Source organism: Cibotium barometz, chromosome 57 (genome assembly GCF_041138505.1).
Source record: "Cibotium barometz isolate CiBa-2024 chromosome 57, ASM4113850v1, whole genome shotgun sequence".
In the NCBI taxonomy this organism is placed as follows: Eukaryota; Viridiplantae; Streptophyta; class Polypodiopsida; order Cyatheales; family Cibotiaceae; genus Cibotium; species Cibotium barometz.
Genome location: NC_141102.1, coordinates 39,139,160 through 39,150,153, shown reverse-complemented (window position 1 = coordinate 39,150,153; position 10,994 = coordinate 39,139,160). Strand labels below are relative to the sequence as shown.

The following is a 10,994-nucleotide window of genomic DNA, read 5'->3' as shown; positions in this document are numbered from 1 at the left end:
CTCTGATGAAGGAATGATGGGAAATTATGAATCAACTGGATAAATTGGGAGATTGTGATCAGTGGTACTATGGTTTCATTAAAAGATTGTTTTAAAGTTAGTTGATGCTAAGAAAAAGGCAATTTTCATATTGGGTGTGTAAGTGGTGTGGCTAGTTTTATGTTTGCATGAAATTCCGGCTAGGGGGCCTTGGAACTCTTTTCCTTGGTACCCGGGACAAAACCTAACCAAATTCCAAATTGGATCCCATCACTACAGTGGTTGGGCGGTTGGCTAACCCATGGGATCGGATGGGGTTAGGCTGGACTGATGGATCCGTAAACCGAGACTCAATTTCTGTTATTACGATAGATGAAGTAAGTCCTGGATAGTAATTGTTCTATGGATAGGAATCAACGGCTGTGCCTCTTGATGGGGAAAAAAGCGTTGATCCCAATGATCCAAGTGCAAGTTTCTTCCTTGATCCGACTGAGTATCTTTATAGGTGCAGTTGGATCAGCGTGATCAGTAATGATCTTGACTACGTTAGAGTAAAAAATTATCCTGGTGGAATCGCCCGTGCTTTCCGGGTAAGGGAAGTTTTTTCCGGGTTCGGTTTTGGAAAAACCGACGGATTAGTCTCTTGTCCGGATATCCGTGGACGAGGCCCCGAATGTGGGACCCCTGTCCCGTGCGAGAAGTGCTACTTCCGCTGCCAGTACCCGAATCCGTTGCTCGGTGGGAACAGGGGGACCTCACATTTAGAGCTTCAAGATTTCCATGGCTATGGTGGTACTCCCTTGATGGCATGTGGTACTCCATTATGAGTGTATCTTTCTTTATATCTTTGCCTTTCACTACACTACATTTCCACATTAGGCAACTGGTACTCAACATGTTTCCTAGCTATGTAGAGCATCTATAGATTGACCCTCTTAGTTGTGCAACATCTAGATATTTGTCCAAGAAGTACTTAGATTTACATCAACTATTGTTGAGCTAGTACAACTAGTCCTGAACTAGCTAGTTGCACAACAGCTAGTTAGTCTTACACTACCTAATATTGGACTAGTTGCACACTAATTAGCTGTGCAATAGCTAGCTCCAGAGTAGTTAGTTTTATAATAGTTAATTAGTTTTGCGACACAACTAGTTAGTTTTGCACTCTCTCATATTGGACTAGCTCTACACTAGCTAGTTGTGGAACTACTAACTAGTTGTAGTTAGTTTTTCACTAGCTAATAACTCGGGGGGGTCACTATATGTAGAATACCCCTATCGCGTGCGTTCAAGGCCTATATTTTAAATCCCTTATCTGTGAATTTTTTTATCTATATAATATCCCCTTTTCTTTATGAATATGTAATTTTTTTTTAAAAAAAATTAAATCACACCCTTATGTAAATATATTTCTGTAAGTTTCATAAATTAAAAATATGCTTCTGTTGAACGCACGTGATATTCATATTTTTTTGTGGAGTGACCCCCCCCCCCCCCCCCCGAGGCTAATAACTAGCCTTCTCTTCTGTGTGTGTGTGTGTGTGTTTGCTTGCAAAGTACTCAAGCTCTCCCTCTCCCCCACATTCTCTTTAGTAATGATGATGTAATAAATGGCTTTGTATTACTTTCAAGAGAGTTATATGTTTATGGATCCTATTGGTTGGTAGAAATTCATGTATGGAGACTCTAGAGGTAAGGACTTGATCGTTATCCCCATCCAAAACCAAAGAGTGTGCCTAAAATAATTTCCCTTTTCATTGCTCCTCTCAAGAGTGTACCTCCCTTGGACTTGGAAAAAGAAAGCGAGCTTAGAAAAGCAATTGCGTTCTTGGTTATGGAGTTCATAAGGTGGCGGCACCTTTCAAGTCAATCACAAGAAGTATACTCTCTTGAAAAAAGAAGAGCACCAAGTAGAACTGGCCACATGAAGACTTGAAAGGTGGTGGACTTGGAAGGTGGGTAGCACATTTCAAGTCCCTCTTGACAAGGATACCATCTTGAAAGAGAAGACTACCAAGTCCAATTGGCCTACCAGACTCTCTCTTGAGAGAGAGAGGGGCATAATTTGTTGAGTGAACCTTACAAAATTCCTGGGGTATTTTTTCTTGTCCTCTTAATATGTTGGAAATTTTACTTTCTCAACTTTTTGGGAGTCACAACGAAAAGGGAAATTATTTGAGGGAATAAAGGCAAATGCTAGAGGAACTCATTATGAAAAGTAATCACCTTTCCTTATAGGTGGTACCGAATCTCGGGGCCGTCGAAAAGACAAAAGAAAAACACTGTTGCTTAAAGTATCAAAAACTTATTTATTCTCTCCAAGGAAAAGACATTCGATTATTTGCATGGTTGTGGGTAAAATAAAATTTTATATTATGACGCTATGATTTGCGTAAGGCCCGAAATTTGGAGAAAGCCAAGAAATACCTCTTTCAGTTCTTTTGAACCTTACGAAATGCGTGATACTTTTGTCTAAAGTAGACTAAGACAGACCGTGCCTGAAGGCTTTTTAAAAACAAAGGCAAGGCCATGCTGAGTTCAATAATAACAGGATTCTATTCTAAAACAACAGATCAAATACTGGTATTGTAATTAAAGTATATAATCTGGTTCCTGAAAATTAAGATAATACCAAATTTACCCCTTTATTTTATAATTTCAGCCGGGAAAAAATGTGCTTCAAACATAGCGGTTTTCAAGGATTGGAAAATACAATTTAAATTGGAGGCAATGCATGATGGATCCTCATACATACATATATACATATATATATATATATATATATATGTATTATATTCACTTTGTGTACATTGGCATGGCCCACGGGATGCAACCTGTAGTTCGATGTACTAAGATCAAGGCGAAAGTTGATCTTACAACGACCTAGAGCCTGACAAAAAGGAAGAGAAATGTGGATTGGTTGGAGCTTGTAAGTGAGCATTGGGGAGCCCTATAAGAGAAATGTTGATTGCTTGCGGCTTGTAAGTGAACAACTGTCAACCCCTATAGGATATGGTAGAAACAGAACCAGTCACCACTGACCAGTGCATGAGCCTTGAGGTCCTCATAATCTGTGCACGCGCGCCAAGTCATTTTTCGATAGTGCTTTCTTACATAACAATAATAACATGGCATTTTATTTCCTGATTATCTATACACGCGTGTACCAAGTCTAGTGCTGTATACCATAAACAAGTAGTGAGAGGTGGCTGGGGACCATAAAGAGCGAGGCAGCATGGGGACCATGCGGCATGATTAGAGAGCGACAGAGAGAGAGAGAGAGAGAGGTGGCATGGGGACCACAAAGAGAGAGGCTGCATGGGGACCATGCGGCATGATATCACAAATTCTAACGCTAATGGAGAATCTGAGGTTGCATGGGGAACGAGAGAGGGGGGCTGCATGAAGGACCATGCGGCATGATATGTGTGTGTGTGCGAGAGATTCTTCTCCTTGTTTAAACGCCTACAAATACAGCTACTCACATGCCCAGAGAGAGAGAGAGAGAGGGGTTTTGAACAGAGTTTAATGGCCTCCCGCAAGGAATCCGAGCCCATAACACCGTCCAATGGCGGCGCGGGCGTTGTCTCCCAGCTGCTATCCAATTTGCGGTACAAGGCTTTTTGGATGGAGGCGAGCGGTGCTCTGGGAGACCTAGGGACCTTCGTGCCCATTGTCGTTGCGTTGACGCTGGTGAACGGCCTGGATCTGGGCACCACCCTCATATTCACGGGCGTGTACAACATCATCACGGGACTGCTGTTCGGGGTGCCCATGCCTGTTCAGCCCATGAAGAGTATAGCCGCAGTTGCCATAACCCAGGGCCACCATCTCACCATACCACAGATCATGGCGGCCGGTATCACGACTTCGGGCCTGCTTTTTGTGCTCGGCGTGACCAGGCTGATGGGCCTCGTACAGCGCTTCATGCCGTTGCCTGTGGTGCGGGGCATTCAGCTCTCTCAAGGGCTTTCCTTTGCAATCACTGCAGTGAAGTATGTGATGAAGAATCAGGATTTCGCAAAGGATAAGGCTCAAGGGAACAGGGAGTGGTTAGGGCTGGATGGGTTGCTACTGGCGCTGCTGGCGTTCTGCTTTATCGTGGTGGTGACGGGCTCGGGGGAGAGCTTGGTGATGCATTGTGCAGCTCCTGTTCAGAGCCAGCAAGGAGGAGGTGGTGGTGGCAGTCCTCGGAAAAGCACTGTTTTGAGGAGGCGGCTGGAGTGGGTCCCGACGGCCATGCTCATCTTTGCTATGGGCATCGTGCTCACATTCATCCGCAGGCCTAGCGTCGGGAGACAGCTTCGGGTGGGGCCCTCCAAGCCGCGGTTAATGCACATCTCCCGGGAGGATTGGAAAACCGGGTTCGTGAGAGCTGCAGTGCCACAGATTCCACTCTCTATTCTCAACTCAGTAGTGGCGGTTTGCAAGCTCTCCAGCGATTTGTATCCGGAAAAGAGGACGCTGGTGACCCCGACGGCCGTTGCGACGAGCGTGGGGCTGATGAATCTGGTGGGCTGCTGGTTCGGTGCCATGCCGGTGTGCCACGGGGCGGGGGGTTTGGCTGGACAGTGGCGGTTTGGGGCCCGGAGCGGCGCGGCGGTGGTGATGCTGGGCGCTGGCAAGGTGGTGTTGGGCCTGGTGCTAGGCAGCTCGCTAGTGAAAATCCTGGCCGGTTACCCAGTGGGTATCCTTGGGGTCCTGCTGCTGTACGCTGGGCTGGAGCTGGCCATGGCCTGCCGCGATCAGACAAAGCGCGGGGAGTCGTTCGTGGTGCTCGGCGCCACCGCCGTCTCCATTGCCAGCTCGAACGCCGCTCTGGGTTTTGCCTTCTCGCTCGTCGTGCACATCCTCCTCACCCTCCCGGACATGCAGCTCGCCCAGATGCGCGTATTTTTCTCATCCAAGCTCAATAAGAAAACGGACACAATCGACGAACACTTGCCGTCCGTGCACGCATCTGTCTAATGGGGGCAGCACACACACACACACACGCACATATATATATATATATACGTTTGGTTGATGATGCTTAATACAAAAGAGATCAAGCAGCATTGTAGTTGTTTTAATTCATTTGATCCTTACAAAGAGTGTCATATACCTTACGGTTTTTGCCAGAAACTTATTAATTGTATTAAGCTACACATAAGAAAAATTAAGATGTGCAGTCACAGTAGAGGATTGTCTGTGCTATGCTATCATTGAATCGAACGATCATAACCATCCTCGCTGCTTCAGTCACTAGATTGAGATCTACCAGGCCTTTCGTACGATTTCTGAATTTGGCTTCGAATCTCTCTCCCTCAAGAATCACCTGTGAACTTGGCGTAGATCAAGTTATTGTGAGCTTCCCAAACATTAGTGAGAACACATGCTTGGATGATGACTTTGCCAAATTTAGCTTAGCTTTTTTCTTTTTCTTTTTGGCAAAGGCAGATTCCACATACGAACACTTAATTGATACAAACACTTGTTCGTACAAGATACGAACACTTGTTTGATAAATAAACTAGACATACGTATGTCTAGTTTATTCACATAAAATCAATCTAGTTTAAACATACACATAAAATCTCAATTTAATCACATAAAATCAATTTAAGTGACGCATAATAAATAAAAATTTAAGTGTCCCATAAAAATAAAATCAATCTAGTTTATTCACATAAAAATTTAAGTGTCATATCATAGATGAGTAAATATTATGTTAAAATCTTGTAGTAAATATTATGTTAAAATCTTGTTGTTTATGTTATATAGGAGTCTTGTCATATCATAGATGAGTAAAAATTATGTTAAAATCTTGTAGTTTACTTTTCTTTGTAGGTGTACTTGCTAATTTTAATAATCTTGTATATCTTTTTTTCTCAAATGAGTCTTAGAAGATATCTTCTATGATCTTGTCATATTAAATTGCAGCTTGATATCAAACTTTAATGTTCTCAATACTTGGCTAATGAATTTTTAAATTGCAGCTTGATATCAAACTTTAATGTTTTCAATACTTGGCAAATGAATTTGAAAGAATTTTCTCTCTATGCTCATAATCCTACTAGACTATACATGCTAGCATACTCATATAGTCTCTTCGATGATGGATCCATCATTGAAGATGAGAGGGATGGTCAGGTCATGATGCATATGCATCATCTTTGCTTACTTCAATTTGATCATAATGTCCTTGCCAAGTGGACACACCATTCCACTAAGGATGAAGATTATATCATTGATCAGCTCTACAAAAAGTTCCTTAAACCGTATGAGAGATGCCAGCTTAGTAGGAAGTGGCTACTTACATATCTAAGGGACCTCACGAGCCGCCATCGGTCTTTGAGGTTCATGATACATTCGAGAAGGCAAACCGAAGTCTTTATATCTTCACTCGATGACTAAAAGAGGCTAACTTCTAAGTCTAAGTTGTGTGAGTTGACTGCTGACAAATTTAAGCAATAGATGGAGATAGCTAGAGCGTGCTTATCTCATTTTCCAGTGGTGGTGGTGTTGGGAACTTCCATTCAATATACTTCGTAAGTGAAGATCTCTCTTTTTATTATATACTTTACAACATATTATAAAATGCTATCTCTAATCCATGTTAAATGTGGGTAGAGAGAGTCATTGGCCATGGTGGCTACATGCAAGATGAGTACGACTACATCGCGTACGATGGCATTGTTTCATAAGATAGAGCGTGAAGGCCATGAGCTAAATTGGAATTATGTTGTCGAATTGCATGTTGCAATTTCAATGTTTATAAGTACCATCAAGTTATAGTTTGGGACTGTAAACCTTATTTTCGACAATGTATGCAAGGCATTCTGAAAGACTCACACAATAATGTGGAAGAGACGGCATGTTAAAATGGTGAGGAAGAACGTGGGAAAGGTGGGGATGATGGTTACTGATCCATGCTTGCGTTTTTTGTAATAGCATAGCTCACATTTTTTGTACAAACACTGCAAGGAAATGGTCGATTACATCAGAGACTATTATGGGCACCAGTATAAGTAATAGTAAATCAAAGTAAAAATGTCATTTGACGGGTTCCAATATATGCACTGGGGTAATGAGTTTTTTTATTTTTTTCTAAAAGACTTCAAGAAAAATTCACTGCTCATATTTACAAATTTTAAGTTCACTGCTCATATTATAATCAAAGTTACAAGTTTAAAGTTCATATTTACAAATTCACTGCTCATATTACAAATTTATAGTTCACTACTCATATTTACAAAGTCAAAAATTCAATGCTCATATTTACAAATTTAAAGTTCACTACTCATATTTATAATCAAAGCTACAAATTCATAGATCATCATTTATTCTACCATTCTCGGCTAGTTTCATGGCTCCAAAAAGGTGAATTTTAAGAAATGTTTATGTATCCTCTTCAATGTCACCAAAAGAGTATTGAACCATTTGGTCAATGCCTTGCTCTTCTATAGGACCAAGGTCATCTATGTGCTCATTGTCAGATGTACTTGGCTCTTCATCAGAACTCGATGAGTACCTTTCTTCCATGTGCTCTTGAATCTGTCCATCAGGCTGCATAGGTTCCACAACTAATATACTGAAGAAGCTAATTGGCTGTTTGATTTCAACATCAAATCTATTATTTGGCTCTTGAGTTTCAATAACATCAACTCCAGCATTATGACTACAAGATTTGGACCTATTAATCTCTATGCATGCTTCTTGCATTAAGCTAGATGCATAGAGCTTAATGCATGAATTAAGCTCTATGCATAGAGCTCAATGCATGCATGCTTCTTGCATAAAGCTCTGTATATGCTTCTTGCATAAGCTAGATGCATAGAGCTTAATGCATGCATTAAGCTTTATGCATAGAGCTTAATGCAATCATTAAGCTCTTTGCATAGTGCTAGATGCATAGATATGAATGCATGCATTAAGTTCTATGCATCTAGCTCTATGCATAGAGCTAGATGCATGCATTAATCTCTATGCATCTAGCTCTATGCATAGAGATTAATGCATGCATTAAGCTAGATACATCTAGCTCTATGCATAGAGATTAATACATGCATGCTTCTCGCATTAAGATAGATGCATAGAGCTTAATGCATGCATCTAGCTCTATGCATGTATGCTTCTTACATAAGCTCTATGCATAGAGCTAGATGCATGCATTAATCTCTATGTATCTAGCTCTATGCAGAGATTAATACATGCATGCTTCTTGCATTAAGATAGATGCATAGAGCTTAATGCATGAATCTAGCTCTATGCATGCATGCTTCTTACATAAGCTCTATGCATAGAGCTTATGCAAAGCAAGGGCCTTACCTTGGCTACATAAAGCAAGCATGATATATGTAAAGCAAGCATGATATACACATTATGTAAAGCAAGCATGATATACACATTATGATAAACTCTAACTTTATGTATTTGTGTAGGATCATACCTTGGAAGGTTACAACCCCTTGGATATGCCACAATACACCTCTATCATGCCTACACCACAACCTCATAGCCTATAGCAGTTCTATCAGTTCATCTCACAGGTTAACCCCGAGCATTCGTGTTGAAGACCTTTGTGTGTGGAGAGAATGAACACGCTTGTCGTCGATGGCTTTGTTGATGTTGAATGATGTTCAATGGTCTTTGTTCTTCCGGAAGGAATAAGAAAAGCTAGTTAATAAAGAGGTTAATGGTGTATTGGGAATTTCTAACGGGATGGGGGGTTTTTGCAAATGATTGCATTTTTATATTTGTGTGAGCCGTTTTTTTTTCTTTAGGCTCACTTTGTTTTTGGCAATCATTGGCGGCAAGGTTACATGTGATTTTTGTTAGTGGGGACACTAAGAGATGTTAATAGTGGGAGAGAATAGAGAGAAGGATCCAAAGGAATGTAGACTTAATCATCAGAACGAGATGGTGATTCTCAGTTCCTCATTTGATGCATTGAAGCGACATTCATCATTTGAAGTAATTGGCTTGTGATGATTTCCCTTTATGTGGCAGGATTATTGTCAAATGTTGTTGAGTAGGACCTGATCCTGTCTTCTTCTTCGCGTGTGCTTTCTACGTTTTTATGTATATTTAAGTACTCTTAGAAGCATATTTGCATGAAGTACAAGAATTGAGTCATATAGACTCTTATTGAACTACTCTTTGTTGAAGTAGCGACTTGTTTTGGTGAGGATTGAAAGAATTATGTCGCCTTTTGAAGAAAAATTCCAGGTGATGGGTTGTACCATTGACCAGGCTTCCGCCCACCATGGCCCCCCCATCCAGAGATATACCTGGAAGTTGTCCATGGTGAGGCTTTGGTGCAAATATTCTCCAGTGCATGAGTATGGATACGTACTCATGGAGCAGCTGCTACATTAATTTAGCCAAAAGAATAGTAAGAAATAAGCTTAATAAATATATAGTGGCTATTTGTGTGATATGGCTTAATCCACGATGAGACTTAAATCATGAAAGTGCAGGTCCTTAAGCCTTGAGATGGAACTCCTTAAATTTATAAATTTTGACCTCAATTTTTTTTTTCTCCACGTAAACTGCTAAGATGTGAAACACTAAGGCATGAAAGACCAGACGTGAAAGTCCAAGACGTGAATTTGCAGACGTTAATTATCAATCGTGAAAGAGCAGACGTGAAAGTACATACGTGAAAGTACATACGTGAAAGAGTAGACCACACCATATTGGGGAATATGGAAATTTCCCACAAGTTTGGGACATGTGGTCAAAACTTTGGATTTTCCATAACTTGAACACCATTAATCCAAAATGAGTGGTTTATGGCTCTTTAGATTCCATTTTTCAAGCGCTTTCCAATGATAGGTCACATGATAGGGCTTTGAGAAACTTACAAACATGTTATCCATGTCCTCCTTTTTTAGTATTCAAAAATGGGAATTGGGAGATTCCCAAATTCTCTAATATGGTGCTAGACGTGAAAGACCAAGAGACGTGAAGGACGAAGACATGAATCTGCAGATGTGAATTATGATACGTGAAGGAGCAGACGTGAAAGAGTAGACGTGAAAGTCATGTCGTGAATGAGCAGACATGAAAGTCCAAGACATGATTTGTCAGACGTGAAGTGACTAAGACGTAATTCTGTAAACTTGAAAGTCATGACGTAAAGATCCAAGACGTGAAAGCCATGATGTGAATCTGCAGACGTGAAAGTGCAAATGTGAAACTAGGATTCACATGGGCCGTGAATTTACAACTCTGTTTGCACATGCTTAGGATGGATCATTTATCATCTCTAGAGGGGTGACAAGAGCATTGTTATTTTGTTCTTGATATGCTCTTAAGTCCCTGTATTTGATCTTGAATTTGTTGCTGAAATGATATCAAGGCAGTAGGGAAGACTGTTGATTGTTTGCTTGAACAGACAAGCTCTTGTGTTGGTGGTGCTGAATGCACAAGAGTGGTTTTGTTTGCTTGTTGTTGCTTGGGCTTGTTGTTGTTGTTTGCTTGTTATTGCTTGGGCTTGTTGTTGTTGCTTGGGCTTTCATTCTTATCGAACTTTAGGTGAAGTTGTCTTGTGTTGGTGCTGAATGCACAAGAGTGGTTTTGTTTGCTTGTTGTTGCTTGGGCTTGTTGTTGTTGTTTGCTTGTTATTGCTTGGGCTTGTTGTTGTTGTTTGCTTGTTATTGCTTGGGCTTGTTGTTGTTGCTTGGGCTTTCATTCTTATCGAACTTTAGGTGAAGTTGTTGGTGGTGAGGTTTTCTTTACATTGCTTGATTTTGGCAACCATATGATTAAATTACCATCATAGTATCCTTGTTGTTGAAGCACATGCACAGGCACCCATCTTTGATGAACACTGTAATTTGGAGGCCGATGTGCTTGGTGTTGAGGCTTCCTTCTTTGTGCAAGCCTAGGGGACTCTGTGATGTGCTTGGGGACCCAAGCTTTGATATTTCTTTGGCAGCACCCTTGTGCTGGCAGCAATGTTTTTGGTACCCACACTTGTTGCACTGGTGGAGTTCTTTGAGGAACTCGCATAGGCTTTTATGGACGGT

At 41.1% G+C, this 10,994-nt stretch overlaps 1 pseudogene across 1 annotated transcript; it reads left to right on the top strand.

Moving 5' to 3' along the window:
• Positions 1–3,346: 3,346 nt before the first annotated feature.
• Positions 3,347–5,074, top strand: LOC147606731 (molybdate transporter 1 pseudogene; annotated as a pseudogene). The gene has a single exon (XR_015264970.1). The product of XR_015264970.1 is annotated as a molybdate transporter 1 pseudogene (transcript).
• The last annotated feature ends 5,920 nt before the right edge of the window (positions 5,075–10,994 follow it).